The 12,179-nt window shown below is 34.4% G+C and overlaps 1 protein-coding gene across 1 annotated transcript in view; it reads right to left on the bottom strand.

The window, feature by feature from the left end:
• NBEAL1 (neurobeachin like 1) overlaps positions 1 to 12,179 on the bottom strand; it is a 2,263,075-nt gene that overhangs the window by 1,459,525 nt on the left and 791,371 nt on the right. The gene's annotated exons all lie outside the window — the stretch shown is intronic.

The raw sequence follows: 12,179 nt of genomic DNA, 5'->3' as shown, positions 1-12,179 counted from the left end.
TTTTAGGTAATATTCAATAAGTTGTGTATATTAGTCCTTATATATTTGTAATAAGTTTTCTTATATTAGTGGGATGCACACACATCTACATACACATCTTGTTACACAGTATATTTGTGTAATGTTTCTTTAAAAGTTTGAGCAAAAGCAGACCTATTAATTAACTAAATTATTTGTTTTTAATTGTTTGGAATTTGTATAAAAACCGTAAGTAATTGGATAGCTGTTGTCTGAAGAAGTTTTGATATTACTCGGAACGAAAAACGCTGGCAGCGTTTAACGTTATCTTGTTTGTGGAATTAAAGCAGTTTGTGGAGTTACCAGCATTGCAGCAGTTTTTTGGTGGTGGATTTTTAACAGACAGTGTTACGCCACTTATTACACTATTTCTGCATCATTCTTTGAAGCCAGCATTACTAACGCCTCGTTCCATGCCCAGCAAGGCAACCTATAGCTATATAAAGACTGATTGCCAGTTCAGCTCTGTAGTGGTAAGTACAAGTAGCATTTTATTTCTCTAAGTTTTAAAATATTGTACATAGTGTTTTCATTTTTATTTTTTTTAATTTTGTGTCTAGAGGTAAACAGGGGTGTGCTGTGCATTATTAATAGAATCTACAGTGGTTGTTTTGGGATGATTTGCAAGTAATTTTTAAAGATGAAAATATATGTTTATAGTTTTTTGGGGGGTATGTTCAGAGGTAAATGCTATGCATTTGGCATATTACTAATATAGGTTAGTAGGGCTGTTTCAGGAGAATTGTTTGAATTTAAAGGTCGAAATGTGTTTCAGGACAGTTTGCTTTTATAGGTGGAAATGTGTGTGTATTTCAGTCATTTATTATTATTTTTTAATGCTGTCTTGAGAAGTAAAATGTAATGCTTTGGGTGTAGTGGTCATAGATTTCATTGTGGCTGTGCTATTATTGGTGCGTCTTACCTTTTTTGTGTGCGTGTGTTTTTGTGCAGGGTAAATTAGTACTATTGTAATGTTAATTCTTAAAAAATAAGTGTAGCTTTTTTCACGCCTTGCTTGGATGTGGGTCTGATGAAGGGTTTTGGCCCGAAAGCGCTTACTCTGTTTTTACTTGTGTCTTAATAAATTTTATTTTGATTTACACAGCAGCAGTTCCCAGCGACGTTTTTTTCTTTGTTACTTGATTTGCTTGACGAGAGCTGGGATTTGGCATAGCACAAGCTTTTCTTTGGATTGGATGTGGAGTGTAGAGTGGGCACAAAGCTTAATTGGTAACCATTTTGTTTTAATGTTAATGGTTAAAAAGCAGTGTGAATTACTAGTTAAGGGTGCTTTTTAATTACTGTCTGTTTAGATGAGGTTTTACTGCTGCAGGGATATGCAACTGCTACCAGCTGTGTTAATGTCAATGTTTTGAATAGTTAAAATGTTTTCCCACCATGTTTAGCTGTGGGATCTACTGCAACGTTAAGTTAACCATTCTACTTTTTTAAATGTTTTGTAATGGTGTCTAAATCTTTATCCAATAAGGCTTTGTTTTTACGGTTAGAGCTGCATAATTTAAATGGTCTGGGGGGAGGGGGCCAGTATGCTGTAATCTCACACTGTCATACCTGCAACTGCATCATGTCCTGACCCTGTAGTCATGTCATTAAACAAAGGTTCTTATATTTTCAACAGTTAGAAGAGATGCTTAGCTGTGAAATGATCATCATTTGGTGGTTTGCTGGGACAAACTGAACAGACCTAGAAAACTCAAATATGGAGTGAAGGTATCCTGAGAATGCTTTGCTTAGCTTCTGTGTAGGATGAATTCAATTTCATCCTTCAGAAATCCAACATTCCTAAGGAGATGGGGGGCAGGCAGTCTGCATGGACTCTGTTAATGACCTCAATAACGGAGCAATGACAAGGAGCTATGGCTTGCTTTCATTGTGGAGAATCCTATGAGTTACTGGTAGTGTGAGATGCTGTCAGGTTAAAGAAGATATTCCATGCAATGCTACTTTGGAAGGGGAACTGGATTAGCTTGAGTGCTGACAAGCAAGAAAGGCAGTCTTCTCCAGTAAAAAAGTTAAACCACACAGAATTACCTTTTACATGGTCTCAAACAGGTTCTTCCCAACTATCCTTCAAATCAACAAAGGGGGGACATGATACTGCCTGGGCTGGTCTCAAAAGGAGTGGAATAATTGTGATATTAAATATTGCTGAGAGGTGGAATGAACACATTAAGGAACTCCTAAATCTGATGAACATGCCCTCCTCTGAGGAGGTAGTTCTAGAAGGAGATGGGAAAAATGGATCCATTTCATTAGAAGAGACTACTGCAGTAATTACAATTTCTATGTGATGAGGCATCAGGAGTGGATCTAGAAATTAAGGTACTGGATAGACAATACCAGATGAGTGACAGACTATGGAATTACTGCCTTTTTCATAATGAGAGGTACTGGGGGTTGCATTTCAGTTATACAGATGTCACAATCATCAGCCTCCATAGAAAAGCATATACTAGGGTGCTAGAAAGGAGACTTCAGCCAAATCTCAAGCTTCTGATGTAGAAGGAGCAATGTGGACTGCATACTGACCATGAATGAGTGCATCAATACTTTCTTATTACACAGATAATGGGGAGCTGGAGAAGCTCATAATGCTCACCAATATGGTCTTACATGTGTACTGTAGACTTGGAAAAGGAATATGGCCATGTACCCTAAGAACATCCTGTGGAAATGATAGAAGAGAATAAGGACTGTACAGTTGTGACTGCTTACACTCAGTCCTTACACTTCAGAATCAAGAGCTATAGCGGATTTTCTTTGTTCAGTATGTGCAAGGTGGCTACATCAAGGGTATATCTCATCTCCCCCTCCAGCCTGTAATTTTCAGGAGGAGGACATCTAGGCACATCCAAGGTCTCCAGAATATGCAGAGACAATAAGGCTCATCTTTGTTGTTTATAGGTCCATAGACAAGTACTGGGTTAGCTGCCCTTGCAGGCCATTTTAACTCTAGTCAATTTCTCTTTTTGCACTACAAATAACCTATCCCATTTAGTTACAGACTGGCCTTACCCATCCCATGACCGATAATTATATATTACACCTAATGAGAGCAAGTGGCATCATACCATAGACAATTTTAGGTGACCCATGCAAGGGTCAACGAATTTAGGAGCTGTCTCTGTTTATTAATAGTACAGGGAGCAGTCCTGGGTTACATTTCCCATTTCTCATCTACAGATTGAAGTTGCGCTTGAATATGGGCAAGGATGAAATCTGTTTCATGTGGATGAGGGGTCTGTTCCAAAACAGTGCTATCCTCTGCTGGATATACTTCGTCCTCCAAACCGTTCATTTGATGTTACAAAGAAGTTTAGATTCCTAGACCAAGTATTTCTGATGCCATCTGACTTGCTGATCTGATGTGCAGTAAATCCATCAGTAATGGATTGCAGGATGCCTTGCACGCCAGCCACAATTTACCCCTTAGTGTGCAAGATGCAGAGTATAGTGGGCAGGGCTTTGAGTCTGTACATGCAGGATATGCTGGACTAAGTTTTGTATCCTTTTAGTAAGGTAGCTCTGTGGACATTCCAATGGTTGCATGTGTCTGCAGAGATATATGTCAAAGGGGGTATTATATTCAATGACTGGCCTAATGAAAGCTAAGTAAATGGGGATAATGACATTCCTAGATCTAGACACAATCCCTTTGTTTATAAGTGATGCAATATTGAAGGACTTTCTTAGAACACTAGAGATATTTTGGTCAAAACTCAGGTCACTGTCCACACAAGTTCCCAAATCCGGAACTGAATAAACTAGGGCTTCCAACTGTCCAGAATTTTTCTGGACAGTCCAGAATTAAGGAACACTGTCACTGACATTGAAGAACACAAGAATATGTTTGAACAGAGTAATATTGTAAGACAGTTGTCTAGAGGGGAAGTTAATGCACACTTCTATTCTGCACGCATTTTGCTTTCCCATATGTGTCCAGAATTTTTGACATGAAAAATTGGCAACCCTAGGGTCAACTCTTAGGGACATACTGTCAATGTTGTAGTCCCCTGGAGCAGATCATTTCCCAAATGATACAATAATGATTTTGACAACAGAGATTTATTTGGGACAAACATTCATGCAGAACAGCAAAGTCATTTTGGGATTAAATGACTAATCTTAGCTCATTTGTAAAAGACTTCTTCCTAGGATTTTCTACCAAGTGTGAAGGTGTCTGGATGAAAATCAGCACCTTTGAGTCACAGTTCATGGTTTTCTCCCAGTGGGGGTCTTCTCTCCAGGTAAGGGTGAAGCAACCTGTAGAGTTTTGTTACCTTGGGATTTTGTTCATGACTGCTGGCTGAAGACACAAGAACACTGAACAGAGGACTAGTGCAATAGTAGCAGTACTGAAGGCAAGTATCAGACTGTGGTACAGAAGTAAGAGTTGAGCCTCAGGACTAATCCCTTGAATTACCACCCTGTTTATATATCCAGCCCCCCTTACAGTTATGAGCTTTGGAGAGTGACTGAAAAAAAAGTACAATGAAGATATAGGCAGCAGTAACAGAAATGACTTTCCTTGGCAGGGTAACTGGCATCACAATCTTGGAAGAGTAAAGAACTTGGCAATATAACAGGAGTCCCAAGTACAACTACTGCTTCTACATGTTGGAAAGAAGTCAGCTGAGTTGCACTGGACACCCTGTGAGAATACACCATGGTTACCTTCCCCAGTAAAGGTACCATCATAGGTCACTGCGAGGAGGTCCAAAAGCAGAACCATAACATGCTGGACAATATTTCACAGGTTACCTGAAAATACCTTGGCATCCCAAAGAATATGCTAGAGATTGATGCAGGGGTATCTAGTCTGCCCTGCTCAACTTTTTTTCACTCTTACTTCAACACAGCAACTGTGTTTGAAAATGATGATGATGATAGCTGTTATAAGAAATATAAATGCTAATTTCTCAGAAAGATTTTCTGTTGTTTTAAATACTATTTAACGGTATACTAACTTTCACACATTTTAAACTATGTTGTCGCATGGTTTAATGCTATTAATCTCATGCTTTGTATAAACAATTTACAAGAAAAACTTAAAGCAATACAGAACTACTGCTGTTTAGAGGCGTTGTCTAAAGTCTTTTTATCAAATATCTTTTTATTGAAAACTTTTCTGGTATAAAAACAAAAAAAGAATAAGATAATTACATGTGGTACAGTTGATGTTACATTGTACATTCATAAACATGTAATGATAGTTATTGCCCAATATGCTAATAACATTCATATTTTGTAGAAAAACATAGTATTATCACACTGATATAATTAAATTATAAGTTTGTCCAAAAGTTTTTCCATATGGCATATTTATTATACCAACTTTACTACTGTGAGCTATAATATATGCATAAATCAACTTATAATATGACAACATTCTACTCTACTAAAAACTTATATACATATATGTCACCTTACTTAATTTGGTTGCTAATCTCAACAGAGTGGTGTGTTTACATTTCTTATGTACATAGTATTTACATAGTATTCATGACAAGATATCAATTAATGTATTGCAGCACCTTTAGTAGAAGGTTTGATTCCAGCAGTAATGTTTACTATCCTTAAAATACATAGACTATACCAGACTATTAAGACAGTATTTCAATTAATGTTTTACAGTACTCTTGATAACATATTTGATTTCTCTGACTTTTTGTATATAGTTTTTTTTTTGGCTAATATGTGTTTTTTTTGCTATGCTTTTGTATTCTAACTAGGTTAATTTTGATCTATCAATCCAGTTTTTTGCTATATAAGCTTTCATCAGAGTGCAAAGTGTTATTATGATATGTTTGGATAACTTGTTAATATTACCCTTAAATAAATGGAGTATAGCTGTTTGCCATGAGAGTGTAAATTTTGAGTATCCTAATTTCTCTAACAGAATTCTAAGTGAACACCATAGCTTATATACTGTTTTACAGCTCCCGGATATATGAAGGATGTCTGCTTCTTTATTTGGGCAAAAGGGACAATATGGTGACTTGGATGGGTTAAATTAGTTGAGATATACAGGTGTGAAGTATGCATTGTCAAAAATCATGAGTTGTGTATATATTAACTTTTTATATGGTGTCAGTTTTATAGTGTTTTTGATAGCTACTTCCTTTTGGTTATCTGTTATGGTGGTGTCCTTCCTATCCCAAATTTTTAAAAGATGATAGTGTTTTGGTATTTAATAGTTGCTATCAATTTATAAGTGTTTGATATCATTTTCTTTTTACTTAATAGCATTTTTATAATTTGTTTTGCTAACTTGACTTCTTGCTCGACTACTTTGATATCTTTGGTTAGAACATTTACTAGATATATGATTTAATTATCAGGTTATAATTTTTACTGACTTTGACTTAGTTTGTGATATCTTTCAATGAAATATTGCTTATTTGATAAAAATCCCAAACTGTATAATTTTTTATTAAAGGAAAGTTATCCAGATTTATCATATTGTTTGCTAGTTTTATACCTGGATTATTGTGAATTGGTTGCAAGAGAGTAATTGTATCTACTAAGTTTACTGAAATCAGTAGTTTAAAAATTTCAGAGTTGTTAATTGATATTGGATGAATTTTTATTGTTTTAAGAGTTTCCTGTTTTATAAAGGGAATCGATTTTGGATTGATTTTATATTGTGTTATGTCCCTATATAGTAATATGATTCATAATGGATACCATGTATTCCCTACTTGGTCATAATTCGTTATCTGTATGATATGGCTTGCATTAATAATTTCATAGTATAACAAAGTCAAGAAGGCCTAGGCCACCTTTTTCTTTTGTGGGTATTGGCTTATCATAGCTAATTCTCACACACTTTGGGTACCATATGAATTTTGCCAGTCTACCTTTCATTTTATTAAAGAAAGTAACTGGTATTTTTATAAAAATGGCATTGAGATATAAAATTTTAGGCAGAATGTTCATTTTTATAACTGAGGCTTTTGATAAGGTAGATTTCCCATTTATTCATACTCAACTATATTGTACCATGTTTTACCAATATTGTTAGTGAACAATTCTGCTTGTACATGACTAAAGTTTATACCCAAATATTTCGGAGTGTATTGCACTTTGACCTTAGTAAAACTCTATGTCCTATTGGATTAATTGGATATACGATTGATTTCCTGGGATTAATCTCATAGTTGGATACCATGGAAAAAGTATCTACAGATGATAGTATTTTATTTAAATCAATATTTGGATATTGACAGTAGATATTAAAATCATCCGCAAATGCGGTGTATTTAATTTGGGTGTTGGAGACCTAGATAAGATGATTTGCAGTAGTGGTGTTTCTACATACAGATTAAACAAATGTGGTGAAAGTGGGCAACCTTGTCTTGTTCTGTTAACTATTTGTAATGGTTTAGAAGTTTTCTTATTAATATAAAGGGTAGTAGTTGCTTTAGTATATGTTTTGATCATTTTTATATATTCCTTAGGGAATCCAAATTTATACAATATAAAATGTAAAAACATTCTGATTTACTCTGTCAAAGGCTTTTGTTGCGTTGACAGATAATGCATATTTCGGGGATTTGTCCTTAGCACATAAATGGTTTAGAGTATCTGTGGTTAATGTGTTATCCTTAACTTGTCTATGACTCATAAAACCTAACTGTTCCGATGATATGACTGGAGCTACCTTTTGTATTCTTTGAGCTATAATTGTTGAGAAAATCTTAATGTCCAGATTAATCAAAGCTATATGTCTATAATTATTTGGGTTTGTGGGCTCTGTATTTGGTTTTGGAATAAGCACAGTTTTGGAGTTGTTTATATATAGGTCAGATATCTCAACTTGTATAATATAGTTTTAAAAGTACTGGTGTGACGTGAGACTTAAAGTGTTTATAAAATTCTGCTACATATCCATTAGGGCCAGGAGCTTTTTGAGGTTTTATTTTATGAATAGCACTACTAATTTCCTCTTCTGTTAAGCTTTTAAGGTTATTGGCTTGGGATTCATTAACCTTAGGAAATTCTGAGTTATTTGCAAAGGACTGAAATAGGTTCTCATTAATATACTCTTGTGGGCCATATATGTTTTGAAATATTTCTTCAAAAACCCCAATTATTTCAATGTGAGATCTATACGTCTTGTCTTTATAGTTTATTTCTTGTATTTTACAATGGGGGTTCTTAAGTTGATAATTCTTGCTAATATTTTTGAAGGTGTTTGCGCCCATTCTGCATATTTATGTAGCATTCTGAGTTCTGTACACAATAATTGTTGTGTTATAATCTCATTGTTTCTGTAAGCTTGCTATTTGCTTTTCAATAGTAGGATTACCTTTTTTGTAGCTCAGTTTCCAGCAGTCTTAGCTTGTTTTCTAATTGCTCTATATTTTCTCTTCGTTTTTTAAAATATGATGTCGTTTGGATGAAAGAACCCCTAGCCGTAAATTTAAAGGCTTCCCACTGAATGTCCAGATGAATCTTGCCACTTAAAAAAAACTTCATTTAATTGCATTAGAGATTTAATAATCTATTGTTCTCTTTATTTTTCAGCAAATTTGTATTTAATGTCCAGTTTGCTGTATTGTATAATTTATACCCCACCTTATGTGTTATTTTTAGATTTATTTTAGAGTGATCTGATAAAGATCTAGGTTCTGTGTTACAGCTCACTTCATGATGTGCCAAGCCTTGAGAAATCAAAAACACGTCAATCCTAGACCAGGTTTTATGATATGGGGAAAAATAAGTGTATCTGGTACCTTGAGTGTCTGTATTGTTTCGTTCAAATGGATCTATTAAGTTGAAGTCCTCAATTAGTTCTGATAGAAATGTTGTGGCTTGGAGAGTATGTTTATTTGACCTATCTTTTAGTGGATTAATAGTTATATTCCAGTCCCGCCCCCCCCCCCCCCAATTATAATGAGTGATTTGGATGTTTATTTATCAAATTATACAATTCAATTAAGAAATCAAGTTGGTAGTTACATGGACCATAAACATTACACAGTAATGCAGGATTCTTGTGAGTTGGCAGTAAGGTTGTAAAACAGTACCATCTTCCTTTAATATCATAGTTATAATTAATGATATTACCATCAAATGATTTCTTGATTATTACAGCTGTGCATCTTGCTGAAGTACTGTCTCCAGCTGCTATTATTTTCTTAATCCATTTAGAATTTTTTTATTACCCTTGTCCCACTGTTCCATAGTCATGTGTGTTTCCTGCAGAAAGGTTACATCAGTTCTTGAATTATAAATGAGATGCATGACTAGCTTTTTCTTTTTAGTGTCCTGTAAGTCATTTATATTCCATGAGGCTATATTACCCATTTTGTTCTTTTTATATCTGAGGTATCTATGTATTTTATTTTGAATCTTGTCGGAGCACTTTGCACACATTTTACTATGGACTGAGAAATAGTTAGACATAAGATTAAGGTGACAAAATCCTCTTTCAAACTTTCCTTGGTGCCTAACCACTTACTCCAAATCTCTGAAAGAGAAAAGAATATCCAATAAACAAATAGTGTAAACAACATTCTGAAATTAAAAAAACAATCCCTATCTACAGATTTAACTACAATACAATAGTTATTTTGCATTCCAAAAAACATCACACATTTCCAGGGGAGACACTCCCCAGACAGCAACCTAACTAAAATAACTTGTCGCGTGTTCTTAACCCAAGTAGGCAGTAGGGTAGTTAATGTTTACGCTTCTATATTCCAAGTTTCCCAGCTATTTCAGACAGTAATAGCTTATTTTTATTTATTAGCTGACTTTGCTAGTACATATACTGTTAAGTAAATATAGTACAACTGTAATTTGTGCTTTCAAAACTTCTTTTGTTTCCTCAATAATACTATGTATGTGAAATTTCACATACGAATACGTCTTCACAATATGCTTTACTTAGCATGCTTCATGTATAAACACTATACTTTTCCTCTAGTAACTGATAGTTCGCAAAAAAAAAAAAAGCTACATCATGAAAGAGCATATATACATTTTGTTAACATTAATGTGCCAACCGTTTCATATTATTTTAATCTCTTCTTCATAAGCTATTTTTTTTTTTTTTTTTTTTTTTATGCATTTCCTTTTTTTTTTTCTTCCTTTCCCATTTCTTCTATGCAAGGATCTTTTAAATCATGGCTTCTTACACAGTTCTTACTTAATACTGCTTCCATCCTTTGTTTCTGCTAGACTGTTAGTGCTTCATAATTATTTTGCAATCAAGACGGTCTTTATGGGCTTACATGTATTGAGATACAAATACTGCAGTACTTCTGTGGAATTTAAGCCATGTATAGTTCTTATTCTTGAAGAAAAAAGCAGTCTCTCTATTTACAGCCTTGCAGCTTTGATTTTACTTCCTGGTTTTTGATGTATACGAGCTGTGGAAGATATAGCTTTGCTTTTATCTTTTATTTGCTTCTTTTTGTGATTTCTAGGCTACCATAGCCTGGCTTTTGACTCTGACATCACTGAGGACTTATTTACGTTTTTGGCGAGAGGTCAAAGGTCATGGGATGCTTGCTGTGACTCAGCTTCCTGGAAAAACAGCTTTTAGAACGTTGAAACGGAAAATAAAGCTTTTAAAGTGTTGTTCTTGTATTTTAAGGTAAGGTTACATCAGAAACTACTAAAATAATGTTTAAAACAATAGTGACATCATTATTTCATCGGAATTAAGTGCTTTTATACCATAGATGCACTAGAAATGCTTACAGTAGCAGAACAAATGTACTTACTTTTCCCTTGTTATTTTGGAGGGATTTCATTAAATACTTTCAAGAAGGTTGAGTTTGCTTCATCTTTTTTATTTGGTATGCAGAACCCTTAAACTGGAAATGCAGTAAAGCAGGATACTTCATTTGGAACTTTATTTTGTTCTTTATCAAATATGCACAAAATGGTGAAATAATTTGTCTCCGTTTGATTATTAATGGTAGATCTTGTGCAACTATTATATTTCCTTTCCATGATTTGTTTTTTTTATTTTGCCTGCTTGTAAAACCATGATGGCATGAGCTGCATTCAGTAATCTCACATATACTTGTCTTGGAGCATTAATTGTTTGGGATTTTCTTAGTGCTCTATGGAACCTCTCCATTACAAAGCTTTGTACTGCCACATTTTTATCCAGGAATAGTTCACATATTTCTGTTATTGCAGCATGCAGGGAGGTTTGCTCATATGATTCAGGGATGCCTCTGATAAGCACATTGTTTCTTCTAGACCTTGCTTCTAAGTCTATTATTTTTTGTTGCAATTCAGATATTGTTTTTCCTGCGGCAATGTTACTTTTTTATTTCCTCTATCTTGTATTCATTTTCTAGAGCTTTCTCTTAGTTTTTCTGTAGTCTGGATGATATTTGGTCTAAGGTATTACCAAAGGCATTTAGTTTTGTAGAAAAAGATTTTACTTCTTCCTGCAGAGGTATTAGAGCTAATTTAAGGTCTTCCAGTAAGAGAGATTTTTCAGTTGCCATTTTGGGAGTCTGCTTCTCTGTTTGCAGCTTTGCAGTTCTTTGTTTTTTTTTTTGTACTTACTTCTTTCTCAGGAGTGCTTAATTGTGAAAGTTTTGTTTTTATTGTTTGTGCTTCCATTGAATCCATACTACTACAATTGGTATTTTTTATTTTCTTTGCAGAAACTGCAGATTTTCAGTGAAGTCTGTACTTTTATATATGTTCCCCTGTCAGCACATGTGGTCTCGCAGCTAAGTATAAAATACTGTGATTTTCTTTTTGCGAAATCTTCTGAAAAAATGGTTTAGTATCCAGTTTATTGTTAGATTTCTTGATTTCTGCTGGGTTTTGAGACATGTTTAAGCCAAGATTGGTTTAGATTTTAATTCCCAGTCAGGAGCTGTCTGTGAAGTGTGCCTCCTAGTTAGCGGCCATCTTGGAATCCATGATGCAACATTTCTTAAACTTTCAACTTTAAAACTACAAGTATAACTTCTCTTTACATTAACACGCACAAATATATTAAGCACATAAGCATATAACACTGTTGTAACCTTTTCTGTAAAGTGAAATTTTCATTTTTAAATGTAGCAGTAAGGAGTTATGTATAATAATTTTAATTAAAATACAAGATGTTGTTGCTCCTTTGCATCTTTGAAGTTAACAGCATATTCCAAGATTTA

This window comes from Protopterus annectens, chromosome 6.part1 (genome assembly GCF_019279795.1).
Source record: "Protopterus annectens isolate FY-2018-M chromosome 6.part1, PAN1.0, whole genome shotgun sequence".
NCBI classification, from domain to species: Eukaryota; Metazoa; Chordata; order Ceratodontiformes; family Protopteridae; genus Protopterus; species Protopterus annectens.
The sequence above is the reverse complement of the archived record's forward strand: the minus strand, read 5'-3'. Positions and strand labels throughout refer to the sequence as shown.